Source organism: Anabrus simplex, chromosome 2, assembly GCF_040414725.1.
Source record: "Anabrus simplex isolate iqAnaSimp1 chromosome 2, ASM4041472v1, whole genome shotgun sequence".
In the NCBI taxonomy this organism is placed as follows: Eukaryota; Metazoa; Arthropoda; class Insecta; order Orthoptera; family Tettigoniidae; genus Anabrus; species Anabrus simplex.
In genome coordinates this window covers 701,550,319-701,570,615 of record NC_090266.1, presented here as the reverse complement: position 1 = coordinate 701,570,615, position 20,297 = coordinate 701,550,319, and the positions used below count along the sequence as shown (strand labels likewise).

At 36.7% G+C, this 20,297-nt stretch overlaps 1 long non-coding RNA gene across 1 annotated transcript in view; it reads right to left on the bottom strand.

The window, feature by feature from the left end:
• Window positions 1–20,297, bottom strand: part of LOC136864386 (uncharacterized) — an 85,980-nt gene that overhangs the window by 3,585 nt on the left and 62,098 nt on the right. Inside the window, exon 3 of the long non-coding RNA XR_010859300.2 lies at window positions 8,923–9,013. This is a non-coding gene — a long non-coding RNA (uncharacterized lncRNA). The remainder of the gene's footprint in view (window positions 1–8,922; window positions 9,014–20,297) is intronic.

Here is a 20,297-nt window from a genome sequence, read left to right as displayed (position 1 = left end):
GTTAGAACTAGGACATGTTTCACTTATACTTAGTAAACATCATCAGCTAGCAAAAGACTTAAACCAAAGATAGCTCAGGGCCCTGTACCCGGTTCATGTAATATAAAATGTTCCATAAGGTCTAACATTACATTGATAAAACCTAATTTTAACATTTTAAAACCAGACAATATTAAAAGCAAGTGTTAACTACAAAATTGCTGAAATACTTATGAGGTGAGTGAAATGGAAGTGTTGCAGTGAGTTACTATGAGTGATCATTCATATAATGTTCAAGATCATAAACTTCACACGGTGGCATTTGAATGCTTATAATTAAGAACAGGTTTTTTTTTCTCTCTCCCAATAAGAGTGGGCTAGTATAGATTTACGAGCTATGATCTCATTTCACAGATTAAAACGTAGTCAGGTATGTAGAAATCACATGATGGGTTGGTTGAAAAACGAATGTTGTGAAAATAGATATGTCACCTGAGTCGGCATGAGCATTAGGGACTTCCTCACGTTGTCTTCGACAGTTATTATTGTGTGTTGGCAATCTGTTGAATTCGCAATCTGTTGTCATGAGCTCCAAGTGGGGAATTCAACAGATTGCCAACACACGATAATAACAGTCGAAGACAACGTGAGGAAGTCCCTAATGCTCATGCCGACTCAGGTGACATCTTTAAGTATCTTCACAACATTCGTTTTTCAACCAACCCATCATGTGATTTCTACATACCTGACTACATTTTAATCTGTGAAATGAGATCATAGCTCGTAAATCCATACTAGCCCACTCTTATTGTGGAAAAAAAAAAGTTCCTAATTATAAGCATTCAGATGCCACTGTGTGAAATTTGTTATGATTTCGAACATTATATGAACGATCACTCATAGTAACTCACTGCACTACTTCCATTTCACTCATCTCATATGTATTTCAGCAATTTTATAGTTACCACTTGCCTTTAATAGACACAATATAGTCTTATTGACCAGTTTTAAATTGTTAAAATTAGTTTTTATCAATGTAATATTAGACCTTATGGAACATTTTATATTATATGAACCGGGTACAGGGCCCTGACCTATCTTTGGTTTAGGTCCTTTTCTAGCTGATGATGCTTACTAAGTATAAGTGAAACATGTCCTAGTTCTAACATTTGTATAATGGTTATCCCCTAAATATAAGGATTGTTATGTATTGGAAAGGTGGTTTAATTAATGTTGTAATGTCTATGCTCTGAAATCCAACATGGTTATAATGAGATTCATAACTTGCAGAGACACAGTGTTTTGGTGTCCAGACTGCAAAGCAGGTCTCTGCACAGAGGGATGCTTCAAGTCGTTCCACACCAAACTCAACTATTAAGGTAAAATAGTATCATATTTTCCAAAAGAACGGAGTTTTCTAAACATGCACGTGAAAGTTTTACTGAAATCCGTAAAATAGTACCAAAGTTGTGTTGCTTTGAATAAAGCCTTGCACGAATCTGGAAAAGTTTAAACACCGCGCTCAGAATTCCTCCGACAACACATAGACGACTGGGCAATTAAATCCACCACGCTGAGGGGTAAATTGTGCCTTTGCATTTAAATTTATCAACCACATATTGCACCGCAGAATGTTTTCTATTGACCAGCTGTTCAATCTTTCGTAATGAAAATCCTTTTAAGTGCCAGTTTATGTATAGTGTTCTTAAGCTCCATACTTAACTCTGCACTCCTACCCATGTCCACCACAGATACACTAAGAACTAGACTAACCCACTTGATCAGTCGTATGCCATCACCGAGGCTTTTCAGTGCATCGCAAAAAAACTATGCGCATCATCCTGTCAATTTGTACGAATACAACTGGTACACCCATTTGTCGATGCCGGCACATTCATATCAAATCTTCCTGCCTGTATGTAAATAAGCATGGTTTTGACTAACGAACTGTCATTGACAAACTGTATTTTTACCCGTAATATAAGTTTTATTTCAGTTTTTCAATCCTTAATGTGAATATATGAGACCTGGTAAGATATTGAAACCTGTACGAATTACACAGCCACATACTGTATATTAGTTGTGCCAAATCAAAAAATCCCTGTATTTACACAAAAATATGCAGAACATTATCTTTGGCCCATAAAAGTCCCCAAAGTTATTTGACAGAATCCCTTTTAGCATGTTTCAGAGATATTTTTCCAATTCATTTTTTCCACATAATATTGCCATTTATTAATATTGCAAACAGTTACCAAAAAACTAGACAATTTATGGACAAACATACATGCATAACTTGACTTTCTTAGCGAGCCACTTGTTTCCTACATTACACCAATGTAGTATTTTCTCATAAAAACTCGAATATTCATGAGGTATAAATCTGGAAGTAATATTGAATACCATGTAGTTTGTTTTTTCTTTTTTCTTTTCTTTTTTTTTTTTTTTTCAATGCCACCATTCCTGTTTAGAAGGATCTTTTCCTAATAACGTCTTCTGAAAAAGAAATATATATATATATATATATATATGGATTAGAAGGAAATCAATTGAAGCGGTCAATGTAAACAGGGCACATAGGTGAAAACTCGTTTTGGAGAAAAAGGAAAGGAAATAATTGTCTTTGGTGTTTATTTCTTTTCCATACTGTACTGGTAGTGTTTGTTATTATTTGGAACATTTAATTCAGATACGAATAACATAATTTGCTAAATTGCACACACAACAGTTGGGAGTAAAATCACACTGTTTAATCACACATTGCTCGTCATGCAGTTTTGAATACACTATGGAAAATAAGGCAGACATCAACACATGACTGAAGAAGTTTTAACAAATTTACAAACACAATTTCAAAGTGAAAAATACTAATCTGAACATATTCATTTATCACAGTACAACACACCTACAAGGAAGAGGAATTTCAATGATGACTGAAGTACAACATGCCAATTGTTTAAATGGTATCCTCCTTCATTCGAGACCGATCATGTTGTACTTGCTTTAAAAAAAACTCTCTAAATCAACACTGTTCGTGGAGGCCAAATGCACTGCAGTCCTTCCGAGCCAAAGGAAGAATACCAAAACGTCTTTCTTCTTCCATTCGTCTTTGATTGCAAAATCGGCACATCAATATAGGCCTATCAGTATCGCTTACATAAAAATGTCCCGATTTGTAACTCTCGGCACTCTGTCTGACTGTCACTTCACTACTACCTATGGCTACCATACAATAAAATAAAACGCTACCGTACTTTAAAACAGAATGACTACTCAACAACTATGTCACAGATAACCAACTATGATTAAGGGGCAACACAAAGAGAATGAACGTGTGTGCTTGAAAGTGTATTTGCTGTTTGACTGGTTGTCCTCTGCACTGCTCTTTGGCTGTTGAAAGATATTCCACACATTGAATGATTTAAGGCGCCGTAATAATTCTTTCCCCTGAAATAAATAACAACATATATCTCATTTTTAAGAAAAATGCATCGTTTTTAAAAAGATGTATGTTTATTTTGAAAAAACGAGAATTTTGCATCTATTTCGCACAAATTGTATAATTTCGCATTTTGAACCAATTTTGCATTTTATTGCTAATTTGAAATTGCTAAAAACCACTCCTACGGGATATATAAGATGAAAGCACATACACTGACAAAGTTTCCAACATATTTCGCATTTATCGCAAATGCTAAAAAACACAAACCCTACTCATGAATTAGATAAATAAGAAATTTTAATCAATATTATGAGCCCTTTTTATGCAGACAGCATTTTCAAGGGTAAAATTCAATAAACAAGACTTAAATATAGTGCTTTAAATTAAATGTAATCCAATATTAATACCAAAGATTGAGTTTGTGCAAAAATTAAGTACTGTAGCTACAATAGATCAGTATTGTCAGAGAATAGAATTTTCTGCTCAATCTTGGTTCATTAATATTGTCAGAGAATAATATCAAAAGGCCCTACTTCATTTATTGTTCAGTCTTGGTTTTTCATCACCTCAATAAACGCAAAATCATCTTCAGGCAAAAATTTGTTCAGGCTTCTTACATCCTTCACTTTCTTTTGGTTGATGTCTGGAGGAGTGATCTTTTTAATGCTGAAGTTTTCTTGTCTGTAAAGGATGTTTCCAAATGTGGAAAAAGTTTGAAATTTTCAGTAAAGATGTGAGAACATAAAACAGGACCAGCTCACATTGTGTTTATGATCACATACTGCATTATTGTGAATGGGACATTAATTCTGGATACTGGCTTGTCCAGAAAGAATGGACATAAAAACTTATCCCGGTCCACTCCATTTCCATTGTAACTTCAAAAATGGAGAAGGGTTTCCGCAGTACAATACCATTGCAGTAAGATAAGGCTTGGCATTCCTAATCACTTCTTTCTGGTTAATGTACTGTCTGATAAGTCCAAAGTTCGTATCACACTGTGAGAAGCTGTGATCACGAATTGGGAAAAGTTGCCCAGCTTACTTTAAACAGGTGTAACAACAGCAGTTTTCAACATATCCAGCTGAATCTTTCGCCATTATAAACTAGAGAAAATGGCAGACAAACAAACCTATATATTCTGCATAAAACTGGCCCATACGTTTATGGGCCCTTTTTACGTCGACCACCTCAATTCCTTCCCATGCCAAGATGTACCCTGGAAAATATGCATTGAGGTAAAATGCACCACATTACTGACAAGAAATTAAACATTTTTGTTTCTAGGGACATTTCCACTCGATATGTTTTCTGAAATGGTCTTCTTGCAAAATTATTGCCACGGTATTTTGAAGTCCAATATGTTTACAGTGCGTAACAATAAGGTAAGTCAAACACAACACAATCCTCACATGTACAAAAAGAAAATATGTTACCTGGACATGGGTCCAGAAACACTTTATTTCCACGTTAGAACTCACTTCCTACAACTCTACATAGTACATTAATCATAGACAGGAACAGAACGTACCACCATACCACATTGAATTCTTTCGGAATTCAATACAATGGTGCATCATCATCCATTAAATCAAATTCTACTCCAACATGCTGAAGATAAGTGGTTACTAACAATCTGAAGATATCAACCCTGTATTGTGCCGACATGATACTGCCCTGCAGGACTAGGAGGGGTATACAGTGACTCCACATAACGCCACTTCAAAACATCAGGGAACCACCACCTTGCTGCATGTGCTGGAGAGCGTCTTGACAAGGGAACATCGGCAACGGTTAAGTCGTCGATCGCGATGAAACTTGGAAAACACATTGAGGTACACGTAAAATAGATGTCGGCGTCAATTTTGGGTGCCAACATTCATTAGGGCGTTAACTAAGGGGCCTAAAAGTTGCAAAATTTCAAATTCCGCGCGATCAGCGATGAATACCTGCTGGCCAATGATGCTAAGCCGGCACACTGCGTGCCTGGAGACATGCCTCTGCACCTCCTCCCCTACACACCTCCGCCTCTCCTTCCAGTTCGCTGCCCCACGTTTCCCTTCTCCCCGCGCCTGCCCGTCGTCTTATCTGTTGAAGAGAACCGGTGCTACACTTTGCAAACTCTATCAGCCTTCCTCATATCTCTCCTTTGTAATTTCCACATTATATTAGTCAGTTTACATTTTCTGAAATGTTTATGAAAACGTTTGCATCGGGCGAGTTGGTCGTGCGGTTAGAGGCACACGGCTGGGCTTGCATCCGGGAGATAGTGAGTTCAAATTCCACTGTCGGCAGCCCTGAAGATGGTTTTCCGTAGTTTCTCATTTTCACACCAGGCAAATGCTGGGGTTGTACCTTAATTAAGGCCATGGCCGCTTCCTTCCAACTCCTAGGCCTTTCCTATCCCATCGTCGCCATAAGGCCTATCTGTGTCGGTGCAACGTAAAGCAATTAGCCAAAAAAAAAAGTATGGTGCCTGTTGTTAATTGTGTTTTGTTTCGGTTTTCTTTTCACTATTTTTCAATGTTTCGAATAGACCAAAGATTGTTTTTGTTTACCATCAGTTATTGACGGGGAGTTTGCCCGATGTAATGTATACGGCGTCATTTATTGTGTTGCCTTGTAATTGTTGTTGTTGTACCATTTCGTACAATTGCCATTTAACTTTTTGCGTATGTAACTGCCGTTATACCCAGAAGACTGTAGTGTGATACTTTAATATCAATACTCGTTGAATACATAGACTTTCGTCAGCTATAACGCGAAAGTACCGGTAAAGTAAGACTACAGGTCTGCCTGTGATTACTGTATATCTACTGCATATATAAATGCATATCTTTTTTTATTTTTGAAGGCTTTTCTCATTACGTCAAACTTTACTACATTCCATGTCATATCAAAGTTGCCTATGCATTAAATTTATTTATATTCGACAACCATTGCTGCAATTGAAATGTGTTGTGCCTGTCACTGCACAACATAAATAAATTGTTCAGTACAAGCACAAATAAAAACATTCTACCTATAGGCCTATTCCTTATACCAGAGTACGCAATACAGAAAATACCAGTAGTTTCAAATTCGGAGTTTATAACTGTTGTTGTTGTCGTCCGCGGTGTCGTTTCGTTATGACACAACTGATAGCGTACACGAAATGGGGGGGGGGGGAGGGCGGGAAGGGTACATAAAAAGATGATCTGGACCTATAACCAGGTTTTGATATCCCGAGGTACCGAATCTCATTACATTCATTGAGATCCTCTACCCAGGCACATAATTTCTTTACATAAAAAGGTATTTAACGTTGTTTAAAGGTGGGAGATTTATTTAGTGGTGGGTGATTAAATTTAATTCCATATGTATGTCCACTCTAAAAGGACACTATTGACAGCTTTAAGGCGTTTTAGAAGTAAATAATAATTTAAGCGTAGGTAGGACACAGTACCCCATCCCACGTTTGACTACACCCGGTGGTACTTAACTCGGAGTTGTACCCACGAATGTGACAACTCACCGGAACTAGCAGGAATGAAAATATAACATTTGAATAAAATATGGGCATATTAGTTTAGGTTATTTATTATCATTATGTGTGAAACGGAACGTCATTTAAAGGATTTCAATAATTATAGTACGAAAAGAAGCAAAGTATAGAGCCGGTCCTGTTCAACAGCTAAGCAGCCGGCAAGCACAGGGAGAATGGAAACGTGCGGTGGTGAACCAGTTGGAGTGGGACGGGGAGGAGGTGCAGAGGCGTGTCTCCAAACACGCAGTGTGCCGGCTTAGCATCAATGGTCAGCAGGTATTCATCGCTGATCGCGTGGAATTTGAAATTTGGCAACTTTTAGGCCCCTTAGCTAACGCCCTAATGAATATTGGCACTCAAAATTGATGCCGACATCTTTTTTACGTGTACCTCAATGTTTTTCCAAGTTTCATCGCGATCGGCGACAACCATTGCCGATGTTCCCTAGTGAGACACAAAGCTTGACCAGAATGCCTCCAAACACATTGCCGACAATGGTCAGGAACAAGGTTTATGCGACACTCATCGGCGAAAAGAACTTCATGCCAATTCTGAAGAGACCAGTCGCATAATGTTGGGTCTCGTAATCTATAATCTTCATATCCGTATTGACGAATTACGCAATTATAAATAGGATAAGGTGGAATTCCTTTCCTATTTATAATAATGTTCGGCCCACTTGTACCGCATCCAATAATGTCTAGGTTTGAGAGTTATGCCGCACCATGCACATTGAGAGTGACGTTGCACCTCATGCAATTTGTTTCTTACAGTTTGAATTGAAACATGGCGACTTGTGACTGCCCGAAGATCATTCCGCATGATGGCATTGCAATCAGGGTTTCTTCGAGCTGATATTTGAAGCTAATGGTCATCGACTGCAGTTGTAGCCCTTGGACGACTTGCGCTAGGCAAGTCATCAATAGTTCCAATCTCCCTGTACTGCTTCCATGTTTGAACCACATCATTTTAATTACAGCACACGCAACGAGCAACTGCCTTGTAAACTATCTCCTTGACATAAGCGATTATGCATACACACACATCAACACTGTAGATCGTGCCATCCTGGACGCTCACAACACTGCTTAGAACATATCTCTAATGCTTCTGCACTAGTGCTACAACTTCAAATGAAATACTGTCTCCCATCTGAGTGTGGCAATCTGCCTGTGGGTTGGAATAGGTGCAGTTGTGAGTAGATTTACGAACATCCTAAGGTGATCTTTCCAGTCTGCATAGCAAGGCTACGCTAAACAACACAGTTAAATGACACAGAGATGAAGCAAATCTTTTTTTTAAAGTCTACATTAAGACTCATCATCAATGTATATAAAAGACTAAGGCTTCACAAGTTAATGCTTATTTCTGTAGTTCTACCACACTGTTCCCACGTTATTATACTTCGTTGATAAGGCCTTATCCCATAAACATTAAATATATCTTAATAACCTAGGAAATTTAAAGGTCATAAAATACAGTGTTTACTCTTCAAAATAACTGAATAGTTTACTCCGTGTGTTATGGTAAGGCAATTTATGGTTGCAAGCTCTGTACCTGGGAGACAGCTGGGTTTGAATCCTTCATCGGCCATACTTAAAACGTTTTTCTGTGGTCGCCCCATTGCAAGTACAGGAAAATGTCTGTACATTCTCAATGCTACAGCCACTTCCTTCCCATTCCTAGTCTGTACAAATACAGCCACACCCACAGATAGCAGTACCTGCAGTTCACCCCCATGGGGTGTACCAGGAAAAGCAGCTACAGAATTAGCCAGCCGAACATGCCCAATGACACTCCTGGTACTAAAAGCTATGCACAAAATAAAAACTCACATTATTAGCCTAAGTATTCATAAGGCAGTTTAATGTCACAATAAAAGCCAATAAAGAAACACAAAAGTAGGAGCAAAAACCTGCAACATATCTGCAATATGTCTTAAAAAATGAAACGCAGAACAGTTCATATAACTTACCGAGAATTAGAAACAGAGTTATGAGAATCTTCAAAGGTAGGTCTGGTGGGTGAACATGATGGCTTTGGAGGTGGAACTGGTTTCAACTTCTCTAAACAGAGCAGAAGAGAAAGCATAGTTAAAAAAAAAAGTCCATTATCATTAATATCTTCATTCAATTATTATCATCAACATCATCACTATCATCATTATTGTACATCACTTGGTCAGCCTCAGCAACTAACTCAGCAGAAACACTTGATGTCTTATGTCCATTACCAGCATTACAGACAGAAAGACATTTCTGTACGATGTGATCTTACAGTGCATAAAATTTGAAATTTATCTGTCCATTGAGAATTTTGGTGCTTTCAGATGCAGTGTGTGCTACTGAAAGAAAATCAAGTGCTCACATCCCAGGAGTTACGTGCTGTGGATAATCGATCAAAATCAGTTGAAAGTTTTCCGAGGTAATGTACTTATCATCAAAAGCCATAGAGATATCTATCACAATTTGTTCATTTTTATCATCTCTGCTTGTGACAATCTTAGGTTCTAAGGTAGCAATGGATAAGGAAGAATGTGTAAAATGAATGCTCCAACACACATAAAGCAAAGGTAAGTTATAAGTATGAATGAGTAATCTTATGCACAGCAGAAGACAATAACGGAGAAGATAAACAATCTAAGTAGTGAATCATTATTCCAAGGCACAAAACCTACCAAGAGGTTTCTTTCCATGGTGAGCATATGAAAAAAAAAAAAAGAAAAGGACAAGGTCGGAGGAACGGAGAAACACAATAACTTATCCTCTGTCAACCACAAAATCAGACTGTCACAAGCAGTGATGACAAAAAACAACTATAATGATATAGATATATCTACGGCTTTTGAAGATAAATAAATTTCCTCCGATTCTAAGATTATTCCATCCAGAAGGTAAAAACATTCATTTTTATAAAGCGATGCTTAAATTTGGATAATTCAAAGTCAGGATTTTACTGCAAGTTACTTTTGTAACGGTTCCATGAATTGAAGCCTTCAAATAATTCCCACGTATTCTCTATTTTTATTTTAGCTTCCTGGTTATGGTCAAGTACTGCTATCTTTAACAGTTTATCACTCCGACTGTCAATGAGCGCAGGATCGGCATTGCCTTGACCATCGCTTGTCTGCGGAATCCGCACTTGGCCAACAGAAATCTTCCCCTTCCTCCATTCCGAAATCGTCTACCTTAGGAGAAAGAAACCAACACAAAAATTGTTCCAAATGCACGTGGAACCTGAGTGATAGCAAAAAGTAGTGACTGATGTCATTTTGAAGTGCATTTAGCTGCTGACAGTGAAGTTGCACTATGTGGAGATATGACAGGAGACGAGATTCTGCAAGAAGTACTACAAAATTCCAATCCATCCAATGATAAGAGGAGGCCTAGAAGATGCTTGCTTGTTGTTTAAAGGGGCCTAAAATCTAGATCATCGGCCCACCTCTACCTAGAAGAACGTGTACCGACCACATCTGAAGCTTTCCATTCTAGGAAGTTTAAGAAGATTCGTTGAAGCTCAGTCAAATGTTTTTGATGACAAGCTTTAAATGAAACTGAAGATATTGTCTATCATTTAAAACTAAACAAACCCAAGCAAAAAAAAAATCACTATCTTTTTATAAGTGAGCAATGGAATTAGTGTATTGTTACACGAGCTAAATTGTGTGTTAATGCTGTTGTTTTACTAGTGATCATAAAGTATATTTTTGTGTGAAAACTTTCATCCAGAGTAGAGGACAACATAACAGCATGCATAAAACTGTAATAATTATTCATTACATTTCATTTCATTCATTACTTATTAAATTTTATGTATTTATACAGTACTGTACAATATATTCGTTACAATAGTCATTCTTGGTTAATTCAAATTTTTTTCTGATTCCCCTTGGAGTTCCAATTATAAAGAGTCCACTGTATAACCAAATACTTCACAAATTTAAGTAAAGTAATTTTGAGATTTGTCCCATTAATTATACCAGTAGCAATAGAAAGCAGTGTTCTCCTTAGCACCTTCAATCAATCAATCAATCAATCAATCAATCAATCAATCAATCAATCAATCAATCAATCATCTATCTGCATTTAGGGATTTTGCCCAGGTGGCAGATTCAATATCAATCGTTTACCTAGCTTTTTCTTAAATATTTTTCAATGAACTTGGAAATTTATCGAACATTTCCCTTGATAATTTACTCCAGTCCCTTACTCCTCATCCTAAAAATGAATATTAGCCCCGATCTGTCCTCTTGAATTCCAACTTTATCTTCATATTATGATTTTTCCTACTTTTCAAAGTTCCAGTCGAGCTTATCTTTCTACTAATGTCATTCCATGCCAACTTACCACTGACAGCTCGAAACATACCATACAAGTAATGAAAATCATTTTTGGTCCGTATTGAAAGTATCATATAACGTACTGTTTATAAGAAAATTTGTTTTAACTCGTATGTTAACATTCTGCATTGTACTGAATAGGTGGTAAAATAATAACTATAACATTATACATACCACATAGTCATGCACCTCATCTCCTTACTCCCACCCTTCTGCCTAGTCCAATTGCCCTCATTTTTGTCAGTAATCTCCCATGAACTACCCTAAAAAAAGTCTTGGATAGATCAATAGCAATACAGTCCATTTGACCTCCTGAATCTAAAATATCTGCTATATATTGCTGGAATCCTACAAAACCTTTTTAATGGGTGCACTGCCCTGCCATTTCTACAGATCGCCCGACTAACATAACCCATGCTAGTTACATAACATTTATACATGTTGGAGTTACTGGGTGCTCCAAATTGAAATTTAAATACAGAAAAACTTTTTACTGAACTTATAAACCTTCATTATTGTCAGCATAATTGCATCAATTACATCGGAGTTTAAATTTTTAGCTTGACTATCACCTAGTATCGTGCACAAGCGGATTACTGTAACACAAGCACTTGATTCCGCATGATGTCACAAACCCATATGGCACTCCACAGCAACCACGTGGTAAGCCCCAGTGTTACATGATTATGAATGAGCAGTAGAATACTCCAAGTTCAAAATGCTCTGTTATGTATGGCTCATGATACGAACACAAAAATAGTTCAATTTTGCAGTTAATGTTTACCTGTCTGATATTACTGTTAATGCCCTGGGGGGAACAATTTGAAATTTTAACATATTCATTTTTTACACAGTATTCCCCACCTGGGCCCTCATTTGTGCCACCCGGCTGATGAAAATTCTGGGGGGAAACACTAAGAAATTATGAGAAATTACTACCAGATATGATTATCATTATCATCCCGCCATATAGGTTGGCGTCAGAAAGGGCATCAGGACATAAAACAGGGCCAAATCCACATGTGTGACACAGTTCGCAGCCGCGACCCCGCAGGTGTGGGAAAAGCGGTACAAAAAAGAAGAAAGAAGAAGAAGATATGATTATCATTATCAGGCTTTAGATAACTATGCATCTCACATATTGCATATGCAATTGCATATGTGGAGTAGTTTTATCTTAATACAGCATATTTTATGCTTTCCTCCTGTTGGGGCATATTTTGAAAGTATTCTGCAGCTTGAGTGTAGACATCAGCTTCTGCAGGACAATATTGGTCAATCTGGCATGTATGTGACATAAAATAAATACACCAAGTAGATAAAATAAATACACCAAGTAGCTGGCACTTAGTGTCGCACAGCTGTGAGTTTGCATTTGGGAGATAGAGTGTTCGTACTCCGCTGTCGGCAGCCCTGATGATAGTTTTCTGTGGTTTCCCATTTTCACACCAGGCAAATGCTGCAACTGTACCTTTATTAAGGCCATGGTCACTTCCTTCTCACCCTTCTCCCTTCCCTATCCCATCACCACCATAAGACCTACCTGTGTTGGTGCAACATAAAGTAAACTGTTTTTCTTCCTTCTTTTTTTTTTGAAGGAGATAATGTAAGTGCTGGAAACCTGCGCATTATTCATGCCACATTCAAGAAGTTGAGTTATGCTGATTAGCAGTAGGTAGCTTGTTTGACAGGTGGGTAGTGCACTTAAAATTAGTGACACAAGCTCAATATCCGGCCATAGCTTTATCTACCTGCAACAAGAGATGGTCGATAAATCACAGCCTGTTACTTTGTCACCGATATATCAGATACAATGTCACAGAAGTATCTGTGACAAAATATCATTTAAGTTGTGTGCTTAAAGGACTGTGTTGTTGCTACATAATTTATAAAGCCTACGGAGAAGAGAACTATTAGTGCAGTGATGTATTGAAAGCATATGCACCCAACTTTGAAGACTTTTCAACTGACAGAAGTATTTTGTTTTGTAAATAGTGTAGAACAGCCTCGTAACAGCAACTAAAAAGTATCAAGTTCAATAACATCTTCAAATGACAAAACAATAAATTAAAAATAGTAAACTTGAAACAAAAACAACAGCCTCTTGTAACCACAGCCTTAGTTACACCTGGACCAAGACAAAGCAAATTCAATGAAGACTTGTGTAAAGCATTTGTCTCATTAGCTAACTAAACAATAAGAACTTAGTTCAGTTTCTGGAGAAGCATACAAAACAACCAGACCCAGATGAATCAAAAATTAGGAAGATTTACGTTCCTGAGTTTTATAAAGCGACATCAGGTAAATTAATGGAAAAGGCTGATGGAAAATATATTTGGAACTTGCTAGACGAAACAGTGGACATAGATCAAAGATCTGTAATTAACTTTGTGTTTGGAATTTTAGGAGAGGAAGAAGAGAGACAAATCATGTCTACTTACTATGAACATGTTACCTAGCAATAACGTGAATCACTCAACAGTTGCTGCATTTTTCAATGACACACTATGTTTTTTATGGCCATCACGCATTCTCTATGATCATCTTCTCATGGCCTTCACTGATGCTGCACCTTACATGTGCAAAGTCATGGAAGGTCTTGGGATATTATAACCCAAGATGATACTCATCACGTGTATAGCACACAGACTTCAAGTAACTGAAGCAGTCCCGGCTTCCTTTCCTGAAGTAAACATTTTGAACTCTACAGTGAAAAGGGTATTTCTAAATGCTCCTTGTCACAAGAATATTATATTCTTGGATACAGTTGGTAATGTGCCACTCCCGCCTTCATCAATTCACACAAGATGGGGAATGTAGCTCGAAGCTGCTGCTTATTATGAAGTAGTAAAAGAGGTAATTGAAGGCCTTGAATCTGAAGAAGCTGCTTATATTAAACAAGCACAAGAAGTCTTCAGCAAATATGGTTTTCGTGAGCAACTTATATTCATAAGTTCCAATTATGATGTGCATGCCTTTAGCCGTCAAGAAACTGCAAGAAAAAGGACCGTACCTTCACATTAGAACTGGAACTGCTGAAAAAGTTGAAAGATCCCTAATGAACCTACCAAATAAAGTTTTCTTGGGAAAAATGCATAGTATAATGTAAAAAAAGACTCTGCTCTCCTCCAACTTAAAAACATTTCTGGAGTTCCCCAAGGCAAAGAAAAAGTGACCGTGCAGTGATACAGGAGGTCTCTGTTTTTTTTTAAGTTGGAATATGCTCCAATTTTGGCATGAGATGTTGAGAGACAGCAAGAGAGAGAGAGAGAGAGTGTGTGTTTTCCTGAGTAGAAAACAGTTTTAAGTGAAAATAGGTGCATGTTTGTGTTTGAGAACATGTTGCATCATGATGTGATAATAAAGACATGTATTTCTTTGAGAAAATAGAGCATTTTATTGTGGTACAGTATGTGATGTTTTTTTTATTTTGGTGATGTTGAAAGTGTAACATTTATTTTTTATAATATAAATTGAATGCCAATTGTTACCAGTTTTATGTTTTTCAACACATATTTCAACATTTTTAGTGCATATTTAAACACTTTTTAGTGCATATTTTGGCATTTTTAAGTTTTGTAATTATCCAAAGCCTGATTATTATCATCATCATTCACATAAGGGCATTGGCAAAGTTACTATTAGCCTAAGTAGCATAAAATGATGAGAGCATACATATACAAATGGATATTAACATCAAAGGGAGTCTTAGGTAACAATTATTATTATTATTATTATTATTATTATTATTATTATTATTATTATTATTATTATTATTATTTATTTATTTATTTATTTATTTATTTATTTATTTATTTATTTATTTATTTATTATCCAGAAGTGAAGCACTGACAGGTTAATATAGGCCTATCTAGAATTTAATCATACTCTTGAGAATCATAATTTCCACAAACAATATCACAGGTACAGTATTTTGGTTTACATGAACTAAATAAAGAATAAAATCCAAGAAAACAAATTTAAAACGGTTGAACTCCTAAGAGGAAGGAATAGGAATTCCCTCGACCTTACAATCTAAATACTGAGAAAATTACTCTAAATATGAGGGGTGGAGTGGGGCAAAGAAGGCAATGTTTAAGGATCATGAAGTAAGTGAAATATAAGAGTTTGATCTTTTCACAGATGCTGTCAGAATTATATGAAGACCATGTATGTTTCACATGCCATGCGGTTGACGGAGGTGAAAAGAGTTAGGCAAAGCACAGTTTTTTCTCAAAGAAAAAAGGCCATAATAGACAGCAAATTTGAAATATAGTAACTATGTCCCAAGTTGTTAATGAAAAAATAGCTAAAAGAAAGCCACAACATAAGGAAGTCCTTTCAATGCTGTTTAAATACAGCCTGGAAAACTTTGAAAGTGAGATTCTAAGTTCAATTTTGATGATTAACATTCCACATCCTCATTCCATGGAATAATATCTCTCTCTCTCTCTCTCTCTCTCTCTCTCTCTCTCAAACTCTCACTTCGTATTAAGTAGACAAGTGAACATGATGAGAAGAGAAACCAGCTCTCCAAAGATGGAAAACTTCTGCTCAAACACCCGTAACCAGACAAGGACTAGCAAAAGGCAAGTCAAGATAATATTTACATAAACAGAGGCAGAGTGTCGAGAATGTTTGAGTATGCAAGCTGATGTGGACACGCGTCACAGATGACATAACTGCAACAGGTAGACAGTTAGTTCAAAGCAAGGCAAACAGAAAGGGCTTGCATACATGAGAGCGTGTATCATAATTGGGCTGCGGGGCATAGTTCAAAATGGAAAAAGAAGGTGACGATATTTGGAGGTAAGACGCATAAAACACAACAAACATCACATACTTAATGGACATCAGTCATGAAGAATATATTATTCAAATTGTAATCACATAAAGTAGAAACTCCTTGTGCATATCAAATAACAGCCTGTCCTTTACTGAAGACAGATAGATACATTTGTAGCCAAAAAAAAACTGCTTTCTTAAGGATTCTTTAAGCATACATAGACAACATGTCAACAAAGTAATTTAAAAAAAGTATTTACTGACTTAGTCTTCTGAAACTACCTCATGACGTCAGACCTAACTGGTGTAAAACACCTCCCACTGTCTATCGTATCTGCCATCTATAAAAAGTTGTGATCTACCCATCACTTTTATAATAGCAGAATGACTGTAGTCAACACAAACACACACTAACAGATATAACTTAGTTCATATTTTCTTATAGAAAATAGAACACTCAGAAAAAAAGAAAAAAGAAAAAAATGAGCAAGTTAAATCTGAAATTAATCTCCCTTTCAATCAAAAGTACAGTCGAAGGACGCTCTAGCGAGTATGGCATATAACAAGAACCCCATTATAATGACAGTTTTTGTCTGTCCGGTTACAGCGAGAGCCCTATCACTGATGCATCCATTATTATGAGCGATTAAGTGCGCGCGTTTTTTCCATTACTGATATTTATGCACCCCAGCGATTATGTTGCATGCGAACGATCAACTTCGGTATCGTTTCCTCGCTATGTCCACTAGCGGGTTCTCTCATCGAAAATGTCTGAGGGCATCAGCTTTGGTGAATATGGGGGCCAAGGGTTGGGTCAGCCCAACCTGCCAAGAGGTTTCTTTCCATGGAGAGCATATGAAAAAAAAAAAAAAAAAAAAAGATAAATGGACAAGGTCGGAGGAAAGGAGAAACGCAATTAATAACTTATCATCCGTCAACCACAAAATCAGACTGTCACAAGCAATGATGACAAATAACAAATAATGATATAGATATATCTACGGCTTTTGAAGATAAATAAATTTCCTCCGATTCTAAGATTATTCCATCCAAAAGGTAAAAACATTCATTTTTACAAAGCGATCATCTTCTGGGCCGCCGACAGCAGGATTCGAATCTTCCAAATGCAAGCTCACAGCTGCATGGCCAACTCGCTCAGTGGAGCGATATTACAGAAGAAAAGAGGCAAGAGAAATAAAATTTCACATGAAATGATTTAACACTGTACCCGTCCAAATGGTACCTTATGGGAATGAAAGGATATTTGGATTAATTTGCATTTTATTCAAGCATACGCATGGACCAGTTAACAGCCGATAGCCAGGCCGTCCCATTGAGAGAAATGTGGACCAGAACTGGGTCGAGCAGTCAAGGATACATGGGCTACGTCACAGCGATATGCTAACGTCATGCGAGAGAAGTTTGGAGAAGGGAAGTCAGAATTCTAGAAAGATCCATACTCTCGTAAAAGGGGAAAAATCACAGTTAATCTGCAATCTCGACCAATAGTAACTCTAACTGAGAGATTACGTCACTTGCCACTTCACTAGTTCATTGGTCGAGAGGTGTAATGTTAAGACGGTGTGAAAAAACTAACATTCTTCTCCTTTTTTTCCTCTCTCTGAAGAAGTAAGATGATGTGAAGGAATTAACATTCTCTTCCTAAAACAGTCTAGATGATACAACTTCATCTTGTATATTACATCTGGAAACTTCAAATACGTCTACGTAATTTTATGGACTTCGTCTGTAAATGACTTGTTAGTTTGTATTCCAATTTTGAATTAAAATTTCATTCTATGATTTTGTGTGTATTACTTCGTTCTGAAGTAAACTTGGGAATTTCAAGTCGTCGAGATGAAATTACTAATTTCTGAGTGAACTAGTGAACCAACTGAACATGCAGTGAATCATCATAGAAGATTTCCTCATTGTGTAAGTCAGCTAGAGACAAGCAGCTTATGGCAAGAGTTATGCAATTGTAGGACATCGAATCAAAATACAATTTAACAGTAATTAGCTAAGAGTTATAAATGTTGTACAGCTTTGCGTCAAGAAATAGTCAAGCTAAGTACAATAGTTTTTTTTGCTAGTGGGTTTACGTCGCACCGACACAGATAGGTCTTATGGCGACGATGCGATAGGAAACGGCTAGGAGTTGGAAGGAAGCGGCCGTGGTCTTAATTAAGGTACAGCCCCAGCATTTACCTGGTGTGAAAATGGAAAACCACGGAAAAACCATCTTCAGGGCAGCTGACAGTGCGATTCAAACCCACTATCTCCCGGATGCAAGCTCACAGCTGTGTGCTCCTAACCGCAAGGCCAACTCGCCCAGTAAGTACAATAGTCCAGAACTTAGTGATGTAATACAAGTGGATCAAATTTCTAACTGGAATCTTACTTTCAGCCCAACTACGAGAGCAAGATCATCAGTCATGGTTCAGCGAGGGATGATCCCCTCGAGAATTTCACGGAATTATCTCCACAACTTTGTATTGCCTGACTTTGTGGACATCATGTACTTCTAAGCTGTGATTGTGTGAGCCAGCACAATGAACTAGTACGATCCAACTTCATCGAGAGGTGAGGCCTGTCTTCACGTCTACACATCCCAGCTGAATCTGTCTGCATCGAGAAGCATGAGTACCAGTTAAATATTATTTTTCCTCTTCTGTAGATTTTCATCAGATTGTATTCTAGATTATTTAACTTCTTCACTATTAGATAGATTTGATCTTTACTTTCATCTTGGTGTTGGTTAATGAGAGCATTATAATTATGATCTTCAAATATTATCATTGGAATAGTCAGGCCCTAATAATAATAACAACAATAATACTTTCAGAAGCAGACATTAAAGCAATGACTTAAATTAGAATACTGATCGAAGTTGAGATGTATCCTAACTATTTAAATCAGATTGTAACATTAATTTCATTCCTTGGCAGCCACACGATATTTATTTCTTCGGAATATTTTCTCATGATAGGGGATAATAATCAGAAAATAAAGGTCAAGTGAAGTAGGATGGAATAATCAAACACATGTTGTTGAGAAGATAAATTTGGTTGTGAGGTGATTGTTGAAATGCTGAAGATGCCCAATTCCACTGTGATGATATGGAATGGAATCCATGCTGTGAATGTAGTGCATGAGTGGGCTAATTGCAATGGTGGATTGAATTATAACCACGTGGTAACTACTAGGATACACGTCGAACTAGTATAATGATAATTTAATAAAAATGAACTCAACAACAATTGAAGATTTGTATGCTGTGATTTAATATTAGTTCTGTACAAGTGAGTGTATGTTATCTGAATTTATCCCTAATTTTACGTGGTGGTGATGATACGTGATTTATGTCTGATAGGTGATATACATTTTTTCTCTCATTCTTTGTTTTCACCCATTGCTAAGAGTTGCGTGTGTCGTCATTGTAGGGTCATCTACATAATCTGAGGGCTCGTAATCTAAAAATAAGGATATAATAATAAACCTAGATAACCATAAGTTATTTCCATAATGAAACTCTTATCTGATATGATGGTGTGATTGTGATGTATTTTGGAATCTTGTGTACATAATTTTGTGTTTATTCATTTGGATTTTCGGAACTCTGTGCGCTTTCACGTAGTGAGAGATTCTGACAAGTCGAACCCTGGACTATGATTTGTGATGGATTATGCTCTATTATTTTCTACAAATGGTTTAATATAGTAAAAATGTACATTTGTTTGATGAACTAGATTGAATACAATCGAGCGAGATCTCAGAAAAGAGGGAATAAACCAAAGAATCTGATGAGACTAGAAGTTGAAAAAATGAAGGTAGTAAATAATGGAAAGTATTGTAAAGAAATTGAGCTACAGGGACATAATATTCACAATCCCAGTTGACTTACTGATGTGAGTGAGATAAGTCTCGTAATAAAAATAATACAATTAATGAGTGTAAGGTTAAAATGCAACATAAAATTGACAATACGAATAAACGTTGCCTATAATTAGTTGAGAAGTAGAAATAGTAAATTATGACATAAAAGGAACCTAACTCAGAGGCCTAATAATAAAGCTTAAAGCAATTAAACCACTACAGATTTTACTAAAAAATTTTATGTATAAAATGTACAGTAGTATAGACAAGAATTAGGACATGGACTGAAAATAATACTTTAATTTCTTAAAGGATGTAATAATTTTAAAAAATAAGGAGATAGATGTGG